The sequence below is a fragment of the Typopeltis vanoorti genome, chromosome 6, assembly GCF_054136105.1.
Source record: "Typopeltis vanoorti isolate ZY-2024b chromosome 6, IOZ_Tvanoo_1.0, whole genome shotgun sequence".
In the NCBI taxonomy this organism is placed as follows: domain Eukaryota; kingdom Metazoa; phylum Arthropoda; class Arachnida; order Uropygi; family Thelyphonidae; genus Typopeltis; species Typopeltis vanoorti.
This window is the reverse complement of record NC_143554.1, coordinates 32,511,367-32,529,452: the sequence shown is the minus strand read 5'-3', so window position 1 is coordinate 32,529,452 and position 18,086 is coordinate 32,511,367. Positions and strand designations below refer to the sequence as shown.

Genomic DNA, 18,086 nt, shown 5'->3' with positions numbered 1-18,086 from the left:
AGAAAGCCACTACATACACTAGTGTTTATGGATACTTCCATAAACAACCGTGCTGGCATATAAGCCAACAGTATGAGGTCCTCAAAACACTAATAGAACCAGAGCCATTTGTAGTAGCACTTACCACTGAACGCGGCATCCACGGGCACTGCAAAATATTTCAATATTTTCACTGAAATGACACTCACTCAGCCCACATGGTTTTAGAGTCCAACTATCAATGTGTTCATGCGATGATAGGAAAGACATATAACTGACACTGCAGAAGTTTGATTCCAAGATTTGAGATGTGCAGTGAACAACAGGCTTATCCATCTCACTAATTAAATTTATTTATTCAATGATTTGAATTCAAAATATGTACTTATTTAATACTTTTTTACTTTTATTTATTTAATTTAATTTAAATAAATAAATTTCATTTATTTTTTCAATTTAACCAACCTAACCTACCAATTGCACACTGCAACTGTTTTTGTAGGTCTATGTTCTGTCTTTGGGTGCCTTGGAAAAATCCCAATACACTAAGGGTGCCTTGAACCAAAAAGTGTGGGAACCACTGCACTAGAAGTTACTTTCATGAAAAACACACTGAAATATATAAACCAACAGTATGGGATCCTTAAAATACTAACTAATAGAGCCATTTGTTATAGTGACATAGCTCTTATCCCCAAACTCGGCTAGCTACCTTCACCATGCTTTTTTTTTGGCCAATTGCTAGAGGCCCTTCCAAGTACTACATGCCTCTCTCCCCAAATCCACAAGACCATGTGGTTCTTATCCCATATATCTAGGATACCTCTGAAAATCTTTTCAGAGGTATTCAGAGGTCAGGTACTAAAGAAATATAACCCTCACATCACATTAAAACCACACTTCAAGCTGGCAAACCTGAACTGTCCACCAAAGAACAAACTCTATTTCTTGTCTCATACTTGAATATAGGAAGTGCCCCATGAATTCAACTTAGCCCACTATGAGCAGACAACAGTGTCTCTAGTGATTATTCATCTCAGAGAATACAAGAAATATATTTGTTACCATCATCCTGGCAAGTTGACACCTGTTCACACAGTATTAGATGGAAGAAACTAGATGGTTAAAATAAAATTAAAAAAAGAAGGAATCAAGTTTTCTGCATTTGGCTACCAGCTAATCGAAATCAGGCTTCGACATAGCTGAATGCAGATATCTTGCTTCTTGTTCAAATAGCAGTTTAGCTTTCTGGTCTCTTACTTGAGGGTATTAAGTGCAGTTCTTCTCTTTCATATTTTATCTGCTCTCACATACAGATAGTATTATTATAACATACCCAAAGATAATGCTGACTGACCTCCTAGCATCATTCTTTTCCGATTCTTGTTTGAATAATCAAGGCAAATCACTTCTCACTAAGAATAGGTACTGTATGTCTCTTCAGAAAGACAGGCTGAAACTGTTAGTAACTAAGCTGATAATAGCTTGGTTACTGACATGTTTTCTAATCTGCACTCTCAGTTCTGGAGCAAACAGTGTGGAGTGTTAATAGTTATATTCACAGTTTTTTTGTTTATATCTGATGAGATAGTTTTCTTTCCCCTCAGATTGCTCCACTAATGCCAAAGTATATTCAAGTGCTTTGTACTTTCCTTCACACTTTTCTTCTTCAACATAAATGGCCCTTTCTGACCCTCCCTAACCACAACTTCAATCCATAATTTTGCTGGTGACAGTAGACTCCATTTCTCTTCTTCATTTAGCAAACACTATAGTTCATAATCATTCCTAAGTTCCTAGTCTTACTTGACCATTGTCTCAAGCTCAGATCTCTTGTTCTGCCATTCTCTAGTGGGATGAGGACAACCTAGTGAACTGCAGTGACACCAAAACTTGGATGATATTTTTTTTGAAATACTTAAATCTACATGTTGATTTTTGTTGAATGGAGGTGGGCTAAGACATTGCTTTAAGAAATGAGAAGTAGTGGTGCTCCTAAGGAAGGTTCAAGTTGGTGTTAAATCATATAAAAGTTACCAAGAAGTATCATCTAGACCAGGGGTATCCAACCCACAGCCCGCAGGCATCGTGCGGCCCTGGACTGTTAGTAATGCTGCCCCATAAGATCTTTAATTTTAACATTATTATGTGATGTGAAAAATATGCTGTCTTTCTTTCCATTTTGATACAGGAATTTGAGAATAGGTTTCAAGATTTCAGAAAAAATTTTAATTTTTTTTTTTGTATATTTGCGACTCCATTTTCAGTTGACATAAATACATTACCATTCGAATTTTCAAATGGAATGTTATAGAGTTATAATTAAATATTCAACTCAAAGAAAATTTTGATCATGTCTCTTCGCTAGATTTTTATAAGACCTATCTTCCCAGAGAAAAATATCCTTCGCTTCACAATCACGCTTTATTCGTCATCCTTTTTGGTAGTACATACATTTGTGAACAACTATTTTCAAGAATGAATCATATGAAGAGTAAAGTTAGATCAAAAATTTCTGACGAGAACCTTGAGAGCTCACTACAGATTGCAACCACTTCCATTGAACCAGACATTGATGCATTTGTTTCATGTAAACAAGATCGAATATCTTATCTCACTAGTTTTGTGTTTATGCCTCTCCCTTTTTTAAATGTTATAATAAAATAATTTATAAAAATAAAGGGGGTTTTGTTACTTATATTCTTTAACTATATTATACATTTTATGTGCAGTCCAAGACAATTCCTCTTCACTCAATGTGGCCCAGGCAAGACAAAAAGTTGGACACCCATGATCTTGACCAGCGTTTCCCAAACTTTTCTTACGACGGAACACTTCACAAATCCTGAAATTTTAACGTAACACCTTGGTTAGAGTCGAGTATGCATTGGTCTCATATAAAGTTGTCTAATATTGGTCAGCTATTTAATGTATAGCTAAGTGCACACTATCGTCGAAGCAGGCTGTATCGCAAACCCGAAAAATGCAACAGTGCACACTACAGGCGTGCCGGACCTCAGTGCACCCCATTGACCTTGCTTATGATAGCACATTTCTAGGAAATGTGTTGTCACAAGCAAGGCCAATGTGAACTTGTCACAGCATTTAAAAACCACTCCAGGCTCATATTAATTTTTCATGGAACACTTATTCACTTTCTGCAGAACACAGTTTGGAAAACCCTGATCTAGACCATGCATGCCCAATCTGTGGCTTGCAGGCCAAATTTGGCCTGGAGGCACTTTTGAACCAGTTCGCCAAAATTATTGTGAAAATTCACAAACATTTATTGTGAAAAATCAAAATTTTCACAATAAATTTTAAATATATTTTCGCAGAGTAAATCAGTATTAATAAAATCACCAGAATTTAATAATTAGAAAAAATATCGTGAAACAAAAAAAAGCACAACACAGTGCAGTGTAACAAATAATGCAGAAATTATGCAGTTATGGCAGAATATGTTAAAGACTCCCCTAATTGTTTCCTGGCTTCGTGATTCCTAAATTTAAACAGAATATACTAATGCTTCATGAAGAGGACACTTTTCAACTCATAAACATTGAATCACATTCACTTTAATAGCCTGGGTATGCGGTCACAAATACGGACACTTTTGAGCCCTTTGAACAGACATACAGGTGGCCCAATGGGTCAAATTCTTAGGGTTCCAGTGGTTTTAAACCACCCAGAAGGTGAGGCAGGGATATATGGTGAGACAATAGCACTCAGAAATCAGTGGCTGTTATTGGTTGGTTGTACCATTCCAATCAAATGTTGTCATTTGTCACGAGTTGCTATTTTCATTTTCTGAGTTTTATCTGCTTTGCTTGCGTGAAATGTGAACTGATGTGTTTAGGACACCGATATAGACAAGATTTTAATATATAATTTTCTATAAATAATTTATAACTTTTTTACCCATATTTACAATATGAAACCGTGTTCACGATCTGCTGAGTGTTCCGTTTTCTACCAGAGCTTTTACATAATGTATGATTGTAGTCAAAGAAGGTAAGCTTCTTCCTCCCCTTCCAAATTCACTGAGTGAGCAAGCACAAAGATTCAAAAACTGAGTACATGACACACTTTTTTTTTTCACAATACAATACTGTAGAATAGTAGTTTTCAACTGAACTACCAAATGTATATAGTGGCTGTTTATTATTGGTTAGTTATTTACACTTTGCAAACAAATCTTTCCCTCTCCTTGCAAGTTTTTTTTTTTTTTATTTATAAAATTATGCTATTATAAATTCACTTATGCATACCTAGACTTTATAGGATCACATGCTATTTGCTCTATCCAGGAACTTTCAGGACACACATATCAATAATGTTAATTATTAATAATTTGTGTATTTCTACTCATACTTATTCTTTCCTTTACATTTCCCATTCTTGTGAGACTCATTAATGATGGATCACCTTTGAGTATTTCTAATATACCAACCAAATATAGCATTCTCCTTCATTATTGTTTTCTAATATATCTTAAAACATATACCTTGTCCTCCACTCTATGCAGATTTGGTTACAATCCTACATTTAATTGCATTGGACCAATTAAGATGAGCGCTGATGTGCTATGCACTCTTAAAACTTTTGTACATCGATAAAAATGCAATTATACAGTGAAAACTGATTTGAAATTTTTAGCGCAGCTTATATAAGCCACACGACAAACAACCAACCACCCAACCAAATGGGCATGCAACACCACATATATATATGTATATAATATAGTATACACACCTAATAAATATACATATATGTAGTATATAATACATGTATATAATCTATATCGTGTGTGTGTGTGTGTATACTTTGCATACTGGATTATATATACACTGCTTGGAAAGAAGTCAACATTCACCCATGGACACGTTGCATTGTGCCATGTAATGAGTCACATGTTTGTAGCTGGTATAAATTGAAGGAATATGATGCTCCCAAGTCAATGCAACTGTCATCAGGTGTGAAGTGGTTGTGAGAATGGAACTGATGGAGTTTGAAAAAGATGTTGTGGCAGGATTCCGTGTTACTGATTTGCAAGTGGAAGCTTGGGGAGTTAACTGCAAGTGCTACGTACAGCAGATGACCCACCACACTCACCAGATGTGACCATAAGGTGCCACGAAGGATAATATCTAAACCTGCCATTCATCAGCTGACATGTTGAATGCGGAGTTCTGGGCATCAACCGGAATATGAATATGCACGAAAACATTCAGAACTGAGGCTCACAACTTGGGTTTTCATGGAAGGCCACAATATGCAAGTTTCACATTACCCAAACTAACATGCAGCATTGTCTTCAGGTGCAAAGAGCATGTACATTGTGACATGGAAGCTTGAAAACTGTGTTATAGAGTGACAAATCATGCTATAACCTTTCCAAGCAGATAGATGAGTGTGGCAGATGCCCAATGAACGTCTCTTACCAGAGTGCATAATCCCAACTATGAAATTTGGAGGTGGCAGTGTTTGATTTCTGTGGTGCCACGAACATAGAATTCTGAGAGGTATCTGAAAATTCCAGACAACACAATGCTTCCTACTTTGTGGCATTTCTACAGAACTGATCATTGTCTCTTTGAGCGATACAATGATAAGAGTGACAATGCCATAAGGCAGCTGCTGTAATTGCGTGGTTTGTGGACACACTTGACTGACCTCCACAGAGTCCTGATCTCAATCCCATTGAACATCTGCAAAAGGAGGTCCTACATCTTATTTATGTGGGCTCCATGGCTGTTTGTTCCTCACACTGTGGTGTCCATTAACTTCTTTCCAAGCAGTGTATGTATACATACATACATATATATATAACTAATTTATAATATATAACCGAATACATATATACTAGTTATCTAGATTATTTTACATTGCCAAAATGAAGACTTTTAGACTCTTCTTTGGTTAAAAAAAACAAAACAAAAAAAACCAAAACTTAAATTTAAACCAAAATTTAAATATTTGCTTTCTGCAAATATAATAAAACTGTCAAATATTAAAATCAGAGTTGAGATGTTCAATTTGGCATTAGTCAGATGCTCAAAGGAGAATGTTATGGATTCATCCATGTTGTATAGCCAAATGCAGAAAAATTTACCTTAACTTTCTCATAAACTCACTGATCTGATAGATTTTTGGAACTTTTAAGGATTTTGTATGTTTGGCTATATAATACAAATGCATCTAGTTAAATCCTCTCGTGTATTTTCTTATTTATTTCAGATTACAGTTTTCTGCATTGATTATGCATCTACCAAGTGTTTACTTTTGACGACTTTTTAATATAAAATTGCTATTGTATATTTAATTAAAATTTAAACACTGTTGGGAAAGGAGTAATCCAAGACAATACCATATCACCAAAGCTTTTTAATACAACATCTCAGAGTTTTTCTAGCAATGAATTGGCAAGGAAAAGGAATCAAAATTAATGGAGACTGCCAACATCTACATTAGGTTGATGACATCATTATTTTTGTCAATACTCCACTTGAATTACAAAACATGATTTGGGAACTAGTGCACAAAAGTGAAGAAGTCGGACTGAAGTCGAACTTGGAGAAGACCAAAGTAATGTACAACAACTTCGCACGCACACACACACATGAGGGGTTTCCAAAAAAGTAAGGTAACATGTTTTTTTTTTTACCTTGAGGATGTTTTTATTGAAATTATACACCAAGAAATACATGAACATGTATTATTTCTCAACAGTCTCCAAATTTATCGATGCACTTTTTCCAACAATGGATCAATTCATCAATACCAATACTGAAGAAGTCTGTGCCTACACTCAGTAACCAACTTCACATCTCCTGAACTTCCTCATCCATAGTGAAATGCTTTCTGGAAAAGTGTTTCTTGAGTGGGGGGGGGGTCAAACAAATGGACGTCTGAAGATGCAAAGTCTCAGCTGTAGGGGGGGGGGATGTGGCAAACTTTCCCAACTATTACAGTACAACCACTCACGGGTGGATTGCACAGTGTGTGGAGTAGCATTGTCATGCACCAAAATCATGCTGATTGTCTGGAGTCCTGGTTGTCTGCATCGAATAATGGCTTTCATTTTGTTCACCATTGCACAGTAAAGCCTTCATTGGTTTTTCCTCCCTTTGGCAAGAAGTCCACCAACAGAACACCTTGGCAATCCCAGAACACTGTGGCCATGACTTTTTGGACAGTGGGAATAGTTTGATTTTTTTTGCACACAGGAGACTGTGGATGTTTCCAGATCATGGAGTCTTGTTTGCTCTTTGTGGTAAAGTGATTAACCCTCATTTAGTCCTGTGGCTAGGCAAGTGAGAAAATCCTCACCTTTGTTGTTGAATCACAACAGATCCTCTAGGCACATCCCCATGTGTGTTGCCTTGTGCTCTGACAATTGTTGGGGCACCCAGCAGGAGCACACCTTTTCAAAATTCAAGGACATTGTGAACAATTTTGTAAACAGTAGGCTTAGTTCACCACTTGTGCAATTTCACAGTTTCACTTGCTGGTCTTCAAGAATGATTCCCTTAATGTGTGAAATGTTGTCTTCTGTCATGTTCAATGAAGGCTTGCCCACGATGTCAGTCTTTATTGTCATTATGGCCTGCTTTAAATTCATTGCACCAAAAAACATACCTGGTGCTTTGACACCACCTTTTTGTCATATGCTGCAACCAGTTCACAGTGAATGTGACTTGGTGAATCCCCTTTTGCTTGCAAAACACAAATAATTTCATGTACACCTGTTTTGGACCACACTTGCATTGTAGTTACCATCTTGCAAAAAGAATTAACTGTGAGGTGACAGTAGCACCGCACTGCAATGGGTAATGTTTTTTTGAACATTATTCACGTGTTAATCTGTCCACTGTGTTTTATCTCATTCCATTTCACCATTATTAAGAAAAGAAAAGGTGTTACCTTACTTTTTGGAAACCTTTTGTATGTAATGCTGGAAAATGTAAACAAATGAAAATGGAAACATTGGAGTGGCATGGCAACAAGCAGTCCAGGACAAAACCAAGCAGAGAAATCTTAGAAAGACCTTCATCCAGCTGTGGATTGAGAATGATTGATGGTGATTTAGATACAACTACATCAGCCTAGGTCAAAAGATTACAGATGGTGGCAAATCAAGGGAGAAATAGACTTGTGAAACTTATATGTAGTGCATTTGGTAAAAACCATAATATCTTCAGGAGCACCCTACCCTTATGTCTAAAGAGCAAGGTGTTTAACCAGTGCATCCTACCAGTTCTTACCTATGGATCGGAAACTTTGACTTGGAATGATGGACTACAGAAATAAAGTGGAGCCCCAGAGACTGTAAAAGACCTAGAGAAATGAAATCAGGAAATACTGGCATGGAATGGCAACAAGCAGCCCAGAACAAAACCAAGTGGAGAAATCTTAGAAAGACCTTCATCCAACTCTGGTTTGATAATGGTTGATGATTTAAATTTAAAAGAGGTTATTGCTCTTTTTAAGGTTTCTGTGTGTCTGTATGATGAGAATGAACAGCTCATGCCAGGGAATGAAACCTACTTATCAATGCACTAATAAAAGGCAAATATATCGGGCTTCTGTGTAGAGTTCATGTCCTTTAAATAGTGCTATCCAAGACAACTCATACCAAAGGTTATGTTCACATATGCTCTCTGGAAATTTTTCAGAACTATTTCTACATATGGCTATGAAATATGGTTGGATCCATAACATTCATAATATTCTCTATGTCAATATAATACTGTCATTAAATTTTATATGAAACATTTATTTAAAATAAAAATCATTACAGCATAAAAATTAGAACAAATATTGCACTTCTTTCCTCAAATAGAAATAATGTTTAAAAATTCAAAATATTATTTTTATTTTGTTATTTGAGGAAATACATTTTTAAAATTTTAAATTGTGAAATATAGAGAATGATTTTGGATTTATTAAAAAAATTAATTTGTGATGAATTATGATTATTACGTGACATTTCCAAGGAGTCCAAAGACTCATCAAGGGAGGGCACCTACTCTACAACGCTCTGTCTTCGCCACTCAATCCACCAACTACATCAAACTGCATCATCTACAACAATGGCATCTACTGTCCACCACACTGGTGTCTTCATAGATGATCGTGAGGTCCATAGGAGGATTCGAAACCTCCCCCCCCCCCCAGCCTATTGGCTGGAGAGTGTATATGCTAACCACTTGGCCAACCAGTCTGGCATGATGTAGGAAAAGAAATTTTTTGGATTTTGGGAAAAGCCCATATCTGTTTTTTTTTTTTTTTTTTAATAAATATTTCTTTTGCTGAATATATTGGTAGGATGCTCAAAGAAAATTTCTCTTAGAAATTGTACTGTGGAATTAGTTTATTCATTATCCTTAGAAATTCTCTTCGTCCTCTTTTGAATTTTTATTTATTTTTTTGAACAATTGAGTATAGCCTGTTATTCAATGCAATCATTTCAGCCATAGTGTAATACAAATGATTTTTGGTTGTTTGCCATCTTCAGCCTGTTTTCTTTCTTTTTTAGGTTATTTGTTTTGGTGGATATATTTTTGATTCTTACAGCTTACTTGTTATGCCGTTGTGGTTTGATATCGCTGTTTCGTTTTGTTCTTCAAATTCATCTGTGTAGTTGTGTGTTTACATGATTATTCATAGATGTATGCTTCCGTTTCCTGTGTCACAAAGATATTTTGTTTGCATACTTTACATTATGCAAACTTTGAATTTTCACATAAATTGTAAAACTTCCAGCATTTTCATTATTTATGGCCGGCAGAAACTTACTCTTTCAATATTTTAAGACAAATTTTAATACATCATAATATAAACTAAAATAAAAACAATAAAGTACCTATAGTGCAAACAACAAGCCTTTGTATGAAGTGGCATATGATAAGGTGATGTTTTCCCTGATTTGTTGTGTTTGTTATGACACGTATACTGTCTACCAATAATTGTCCAGACACCCCCTGTTATTTGAGGTTATGATACATTCTAGCTTTGTTAATAACATAAAAACTGGTGTACAGATAGTAGGAAGCAGCATTTCGTCATAGCAGCTGAATACAGGTGTCATGGCAACATGATGTGAACTCATTGACTTTGAGAGAGGTGTCATCTTGGGCTGTCACATTGGTAGCATGTTGTCCATACGTGCCATTGCCACTCAACTGGAGCATCCAAAATCAACGGTCGTTGATGTGATCAAAAAAAAAAATTTTTTTTATATGTTGGACCCATACACGAGAGTTTGGTTGATCAACTATAGTATGTTAGTGCTGTATATGGGTAGTGGGTTGGGAAAGGAGAAACTTGTTTACATTTGATTTAAATGTCTGTATATTGTATTCCTTGAGAAGTACATCAGGGAAAAGACTGTTCCACAGTACAACAGTAGCAGGGATGAAGTAGGAGGGAAAAGAAACTTGTTCTGTGGGTTCTAGGTGTACTGTGAAAGGATGTTGGGCAGCAACTGTATGTGTTTTGATGGGCTTAGTACTGAGTGGGGGGGATTATTGATGCTATTTTGGATGAACATTTGCCATGGAAATATTTGTAGAATACACAAATTGTAGAGACCAAACATCTGTGTGAAAGTGAGGAGAGTGAGTTGGTAAGAGATTAGGTCATTTATCAACCTGATTGCTCTCCTCTGTATTGAGTCAAACATTTTCAGGGAGCTTTTAGGTGCCCCACTCCAAATGTGAGAGCAGTATTCGATAGCTGGGTGGATTTGTGACTTGTATAAGGTTAACAGCTGTTTAGAGGTGAATTAACGTCGAAATCCTAGTTTTTTTTGGAAGCTGAGGATGCAATGGTTGTGATGTGTTTATGCCAGGAGAGGACTGATGTCAGGGTAATTCCAAGAAGATGAGAGATTTCCAGACAAGATGAGATTTCTCATCTTGTCTGGAAATTTGAGTGTTATCAAAAATAATACTGGGGGTGGGGGAAATGGTTCTTTGTTATAAGAAATAAGATATAACTGGGTTTTACAAATGAAAGAGAGGAGTGCAATGTGCTGTATTCTGCAAAACTGGGTATTGGATTGGAGGTCAACTGAAGTAGGTCATTGATACACAGAAGGAAGAGGGCTGATGAAAGAACAGAACCTTGTGGAACACCAGCATTAGTTGGATGGTGAGAGGATAGGGAACCGTCTACCATCACACATAGTGTGCATCCAGAAAGAAAGCTGGCAATCCAACTTTTTGGAAGCTGTCTCAGAAGGCCCGAGACAGTCCAAATGATGAAGTTAGTAAGTCTTTGTGCCAAGACCCAGTTAAAAGCTTTGGAGATATCAAGTGCAACCACTTGAGATTTGCCAAATTTCTCCATGGCATTTGTCCAGAAAATGGGTGATATATGAGAATAGATCTGTTGATCGGCAGCAACAGAATCCATACTGGTGGTCGCTTAATAGCTGAGTGCTTTCACGGTAGTGTAGGAGTTGAGAATTGATGGTTTTCCTCCATCATCTTAGATAGGACCGAGGTGAGTGAGATAAGGCAGTAGTTAGATGGCAGTGATTTGTCATCCTTCTTAGGAATGGGTTGAATATAGGCCAATTTCCAGGCTTTGGGATATATACCAGTGGGGTAAGAGAGTATATACAGGCAGCATAGGATAGGAGTCAGTTCTGGTGCACAGACCTTCAGGACAGTTTGAGGAATGGCATCAAGGCCAGGAGATTTTTTTGTGTCTTTTAAAAAGTGTAGGGTGGGGGGATCTCTAATTTTTCACTTCCTAGAATGAACTATGATTGTTAATTAAAACTTAAAGTTTTTAAAAGTGATTGATCAGGAGCTTGCAAAATTTAAAACTTTCACCTTCAGTTAAATTATACATGAGTTATACATGTCCATAATTTAAATTATAAACCATGAATTAAATTAGCCTCACTATTTGTTCCTGGTTGAGTTGCAGTCATCGTGGATAAAGTGTTCGGTTCTTTACACATTCTCCTGAAGATAGATGTGGTTACTGTTGATAACAATGTGCTTTGTTGGCAACAACATGTTTAGACTGCACTAAAAGGCTACCGTCATCATCCTCATTGCTTTTAGTATTCCGGTGATGTCATGACAGCCTATTGGAGACCCCATTGACTGCGTCTCACGAGATGATATTCGAAACGATCTCTTGGATACGTTCTGTTGGATATATTCTACCTTAAGTGTTGAAAGTGTTTGGTACAAGAAAGTTGTATCAGAAGTACCTCATCCAATCATTGAAAAGTTTGTCCCTGGACAACAGGTAGTATATCATGCATACCATCAGTGGGTATGTTTTGGTTTGTTCTTGCAAGTCATCCTTGTCTACTCCATTTCCATTCAAGTGCCATCTCCTATCTAGAAGGTTGACTACCATGAAGTGACTTGTGGTTAACTACGGGCACAATGTGGTAGGGACCCTATCTCTTCCACATATTGTCGTAAGTATTCATGACTGTAAATTATGTGTGTTCATGGGGCTGGTTTGCTTGTTCTGGATGATGAAAAACCTGAGTTTCAGGGTGAAAAACTCCCTCCTCCATATGAGACTGGCTAACTCATCTTTAGTCAAAAGAGACCAGATAAGTCTCTTTTCCTCACGTCATGGATGAAATTGACCCCAGGTTTTTCCAACAAAAGGGCTTCGACCATACTGACTGAGCTATGGAGGAAGCCTTGTCTACATTCTAAGGTATTTCTGGAAGATGTGGGAAGGAGGAAGAGTGAGAACTTTGCTCTTAGGTCTCAATTCTCCCATCTTGTGTAAAGAAAAGAAAGTAGAAGCTAGACCAGTGCTGGTGGATTATTGGCTTGCTAACATTTTTTACCATGGTTTATATAGAATGGAGTTCTTCTGTGAGGTGTTGAACTTTGCCAATGTCATCAGATAAATGTACCTCATTAACAAATTTCTTTGGGGGAAATTCTCCACTTATGGATCTAAAGTTCTCCAGTTCACCAAGTGGGACTGCTCATTATGATCGCTTCCACTGATATGGGTCATCTGGAGATGTCCAGCATCACAATGCCATGTGTGTTCTTCCTAACATCATCATCAATGAAAAGTTCTTTGTCTTTGTAATTCTGGTTTGTTCTCCTCGCATTTCTCAGAGGTATGTTCTTAGTCTACCATCTAGTTGTGCTTTTCTGGCCTCAATCCCATTTGGTCTCAAGCCAGACTTGCTGATGCAGATAACTTGGATTTTGTCATCAAGAAATATATATTGGGAAATATATATTTCTTGATGTCAGTGATCTTGCTCTGGCCTTGGAAAAAAAAAAACCAGAGATATGCCTTGATTTCAATCATAATCATGGTTTCTTTCCGTCCTAATGCTGTATGTTCGGTAATTGATTTAATGCATATGTTTTTAATTTTTATAATTAAATCAAATAGCATGTAGTTTTAAAATGATGTATGAATTTACAGTATCATTTTACAATCTTAAAGCACCCGGTTTTTTTTATAATGCTGACAATAGTAAAATCAGTACAGGACCACTTGAGCAAGTGCTATTTCAGGTTTAAGCAAGCATCATGCTTTGTAGATATAATTACAGTGGTACCTCGACTTAGGAACTTAATTCATTCCTGACTGTGGTTCGTATCTCAAAGTATGTATCTCGAAACTCAATTTTCCATTATATCTTATGGGAAATCAATTAATCCGTTCCCAGATTCAAAAATTTAAAAAAAAAATCCCCCCCAAAAAAAAAAAAATATTCTGAAATAAATGAAGAAAATGCAAAGAAAAATGGAGGAGTGAGGAGGAGCATTTTTACACTATAAATATGCATTTTGTGTACCATTACATAATTTTTATTTATGAAATCTTTGGTTTTACATGATAAGTATGAAAATCATCTTCCATTAAATTGTTAAAAAAAAATAAATTTTATTGTGGCTGGTTTTGTGATTCAGGAGTTTTCGATTTGTTGTCATCAGTTGCTTCTTTTTGTCTCTTAGGTGAGAGAGATTTAAAAAACCTATCCAATGTTGACTGAATCTGTCGTTTCCTTAACACCCTTCTAAAGTGATTAATGACATTGTCATTAAAGATATTGGTGGCTTTAGTAACGACACCTTGATTTGGATGCCACTTGTTAACCAATTCTTGCAATTCACCCCACTACTGCAGATTTTTTTTACATCACTTGTTGGAATTGCTCCCTTTTTTTGTTGCTATCTTCTTCGTCCTCTGAAGACATTTGCTTTTCCTCCTCATCCCTTTCGTTTTCCTCTCTCTTCTTAACTCCTGTAGCTCTTCAGTAGTCAGCTCAACTTTGTGATCCTCTGCCAGCACCTGTACTTCTGCTTCAACTTCCAAATGCATGGTCTTGCCTAAGGAGACAACTGTATCTACAATGTCAATTTCACTTTCAGGTCCTTTCAGTGCAGTTCCTCAGACACAGTCAGGCCATAACTTTTTCCAGGCTGATTTTAGAGTTCTCACAGAAACATCTTCCCATGCCTGACTAATAAGACGCAAACAATGAAGAATATTGAAGTGATTCTTCCAGAATTCCCTGAGGGTAAATTCTGTGTCGGTGATAACTTCGAAACATCTTTGAAAAAGAGCTTTGATATAAAGCTTTCTGAAGTTGGAAATAACATATTGATCCATTGGTTGTAGGAGTGGTGTGGTATTAGGAAGCAAGAACTTAATTTTGATGAAATTAAACTGTTCATCCAAATCTTCTTCCAACTGTAGTGGATGTGCTGGAGCATTGTCCATCATAAGAACTTTCTCAGGTAGACCCTTTCTTGTAGATACCATTTCACTGTGGGAGCAAAGAACTCTGTCATCCACTCACAGAAGAATTGCCTGGTTACCCAGGCTCTGCTGCTACCTCTCCACATAATGCTGAGTTTGTGCCTGTTAACTTTCTTCTTTTTAAAGACTAGGATTTTCAGAGTGGTAAAACCAACAGAGGTTTTATCTTCAGGTCACCACTGGCATTGGCACAAAAAAAGCAAAGTTAGTCTGTCTTTCGTAGGCTTGTGTCCTGGCAGTGCCATTTCCTCCTTAGTGATGAAGACGTTCTCTTAGGCATTTTCTTCCAGAAAAGCTTAGTTTCATCATAGTCGAAAACTTGTTCTGGTCTGTAACCTTCTGATTCCATCAGTTTCTGAAATTCCTTCACGAACCTTTCAGCAGCTTTTTTGTTAGCACTAGCACCCTCTCCATGTCTAACAACACTATGGATACTGGTTCTATTCTTGAATTTCTCAAACCATCCTTTGCTATCTTTAAACTCTTCGCCGATGTCTTTGTTACTACTAGTGGATGGCAAGTTCTGCGAAAGATCTTTGTAAATAGTTTGGGCTTGTAAACAAATCATGTTTTGAGATACACTATCTCCTTTCAGTTGCATATCATTAATCCAGATGAGTAGTAGTTTCCATTGATGAAATTAAACTGTTCATCCACATCTTCTTCCAACTGTGGTGGATGTGCTGGAGCATTGTCCATTATAAGAACTTTCTCAGGTAGATCATTTCTTGTAGATACCTTTTCATAGCTTCCATAACTTTATTTCTTCGAGATGACACGATCTTTGGCTACATCCAGTTCCTTATAAAAATCTGCTTTCACGACACTTGTAGCTATGGTGGATTTGAACAAGTCATACTGCTTACAGAAATCACTTTGCAGGACTCCTTTCTCATATTTTTCCACAATCTCTTTCTTAATTTCTATTGTGATTTTCTTCTTCTCTTCTTTCTTAGTTTTCTTTGGCCCCATGTTGAAAATAATATGCTGATCAGTGAAATGATGCTAAACTGGTAGATTATTCAGAAAATAAACGTGAAGCTACAATAAAACATGCACTTATAAAATCTTCACGAAGTGCATTATTTATTTACACAAATACTGAAATAGATACACAAAAAAAGCAAATACATACAGCATTTATCGTATTTCAGATAAATATGACATAGTAACAACAATCGTTACACTAGAGACGGTTCATCGTGCACTCAGCTAAACATGCATACACATATGCTGGTGCTGTACTTGTAAAACAGGCTTTAGTTCATTTGAAAAGCATCACGGTTTGTATCTAGAAGTCAAAATGGGATATGAAAAAAGTTCGTATGTCGAGCGGTTCATAAGTTGAGATACCACTTTATTTTGTATTCTCATAATTGCATTATTTGCTTATTTGCTCTTACATCAGTCATGTAGAAGCAGGTATTGTGTTCCTTGATTTATTCTCCAATTTGTTTATGGCATGTTTGCCTCTATTCGATATTCATTCTTTTTGCCTATCATCTGATTTGATATCTAAGGTATCTTTGAGTGGGACATTCGTGAATAGGGAGGAGACATAGTTTGTTTTTTTTTTGTTTTTATTTTGACAAATGATATTTTGATTTTTATATACACCATTTAATCATTTGATATCAATATTTTTGCCATAATCGTTTTTATTCACATAGCTATGTTTTAATTATTACCTTCAAAAATGTCAATTAAATATTTTTTTTTTGTAAAAAAAAGTTACAGAATCTCCAACTGAGATGCAGCCTATTAGTAATATCCAATTTATATGGGAAGTTTATATGGATGAAGTTGAGGAGATAAGAGACCTTAGAGTGGTGTGGACAAGGATCTGATATTTAGAGGTCACATTACCCAAGTTGTGAAGACATCACATGAGATTATAGTAATGTTGCAGAAGACCTTAACTTGTAGAAATTAAGAGGTTCTGGTTCCATTGTATAAGGCCTTGATCAGGCCTCATATGGATTATTGTGCACAGATTGGTCCACCGGCTTTCGTGGTGATGAGGATATTTTGGAAATGGTCCAGAGAAGACTAAGGTCATAACTTGTCTTTGGGATATGAGGAAAGATTGAGGGGATGCGGTTTGGAAAGCCTTGTGAATAGGAGCAATAGAGGGGATATGATTGAGATATTTAAGTTGGTAAAGGGTTGTTACCAGGTTAAGTGGAAGAACTTTTTCATAGAATGGGAGAAAGGAGTAGAACAAGGGGACATACCTTTATGTAAGGAGGGTATATGAGCAGGAGCATAAGGAGTAGGTTTTTTTGCATGGAGAGTGGATGGTCAATGGAATGCTTTTCCTGACTGTGGTGAATTCAGACACATTGAATGAGTTTAAAGCACAGTTTGATGAGCTTTATGTGTAACAGTGTTTGCCTCCTGCAATGAGTCTTTAGACTCCAGGGAGGTTCTGGTGTTAATAATAATAATGTCTCAAAAGAATCAATTTTCAAAGCAGCAGTAAGATTTTTATTTACTTTCTGCAAATGAGTTAATTCAAATTTCTATAGTTCAGTCACTAATTCTTTTGTTAGTGAAATATTATATTTTTAGATGTCAGTAAACCTTATTACTAATTGACAATATTTTTTAGAAATATGTCAGAATGAAATATAATTATTTTGATGACTGTATAATGTGCCTCGAAATAAGCAAATGTCAGGCTAAGTGACTAGGGAAATTAATAAACAAAGAGAAAGTTGCTGTCGCTGAATATAGACTTAGTTTGATAAAATTTGAAATGTATGAATTAAATTAATATTAATTAATTAATAATTTACTTCAATAATCATCCAAGCCTATTTAGGCTATTGTTACAGCAAACTTAAAAATGCCTTTAAATCATGGGGGGGGGGTGATGGTGGATAGAGATTTGACATTCAGAGGACATATTGCAAGAAATGGCAGAATAGCTCATAGCATTACTTGGATATTGAAGAACATTGACAAGTAAAGATAGGGAGGCTATTATCCCTCTTTATAAGGGTATGATTTAGCCACATGTTGACAATTATGCACAGATTTCTTCACCTGTGTTTGTAGGGGGAATCGGGAGATGGTGGAGAGGATTCAGAGACAAGTGACCAAGCTCATGATAGATCCGTGGAATGTTGCCTATTAGGCTAGATTGAAGGTGTGCGGGTTGCAGAGTTTAGATGACAGGCAGAGGAGAGGGGATATGATAGAAACTTATAAGTTACTAAACTGCCATTAGAGGGCAAACAGTTCAGTCTCCTGTGACATATGGTCTGAAAATAAAAAAGATAAGTTTCGATATTAATTGGTAACGATATATTATAACTTTA

General features: G+C 36.4%; 1 protein-coding gene and 1 pseudogene across 4 annotated transcripts in view; both read left to right on the top strand.

Annotated features, from left to right (window-relative positions):
* The window catches only part of LOC150105363 (innexin inx2-like), a 117,150-nt pseudogene extending 103,974 nt beyond the window's left edge, over positions 1–13,176 (top strand).
* The window catches only part of unc-104 (kinesin family member unc-104), a 942,286-nt gene that overhangs the window by 81,754 nt on the left and 842,446 nt on the right, over positions 1–18,086 (top strand). The gene's annotated exons all lie outside the window — the stretch shown is intronic.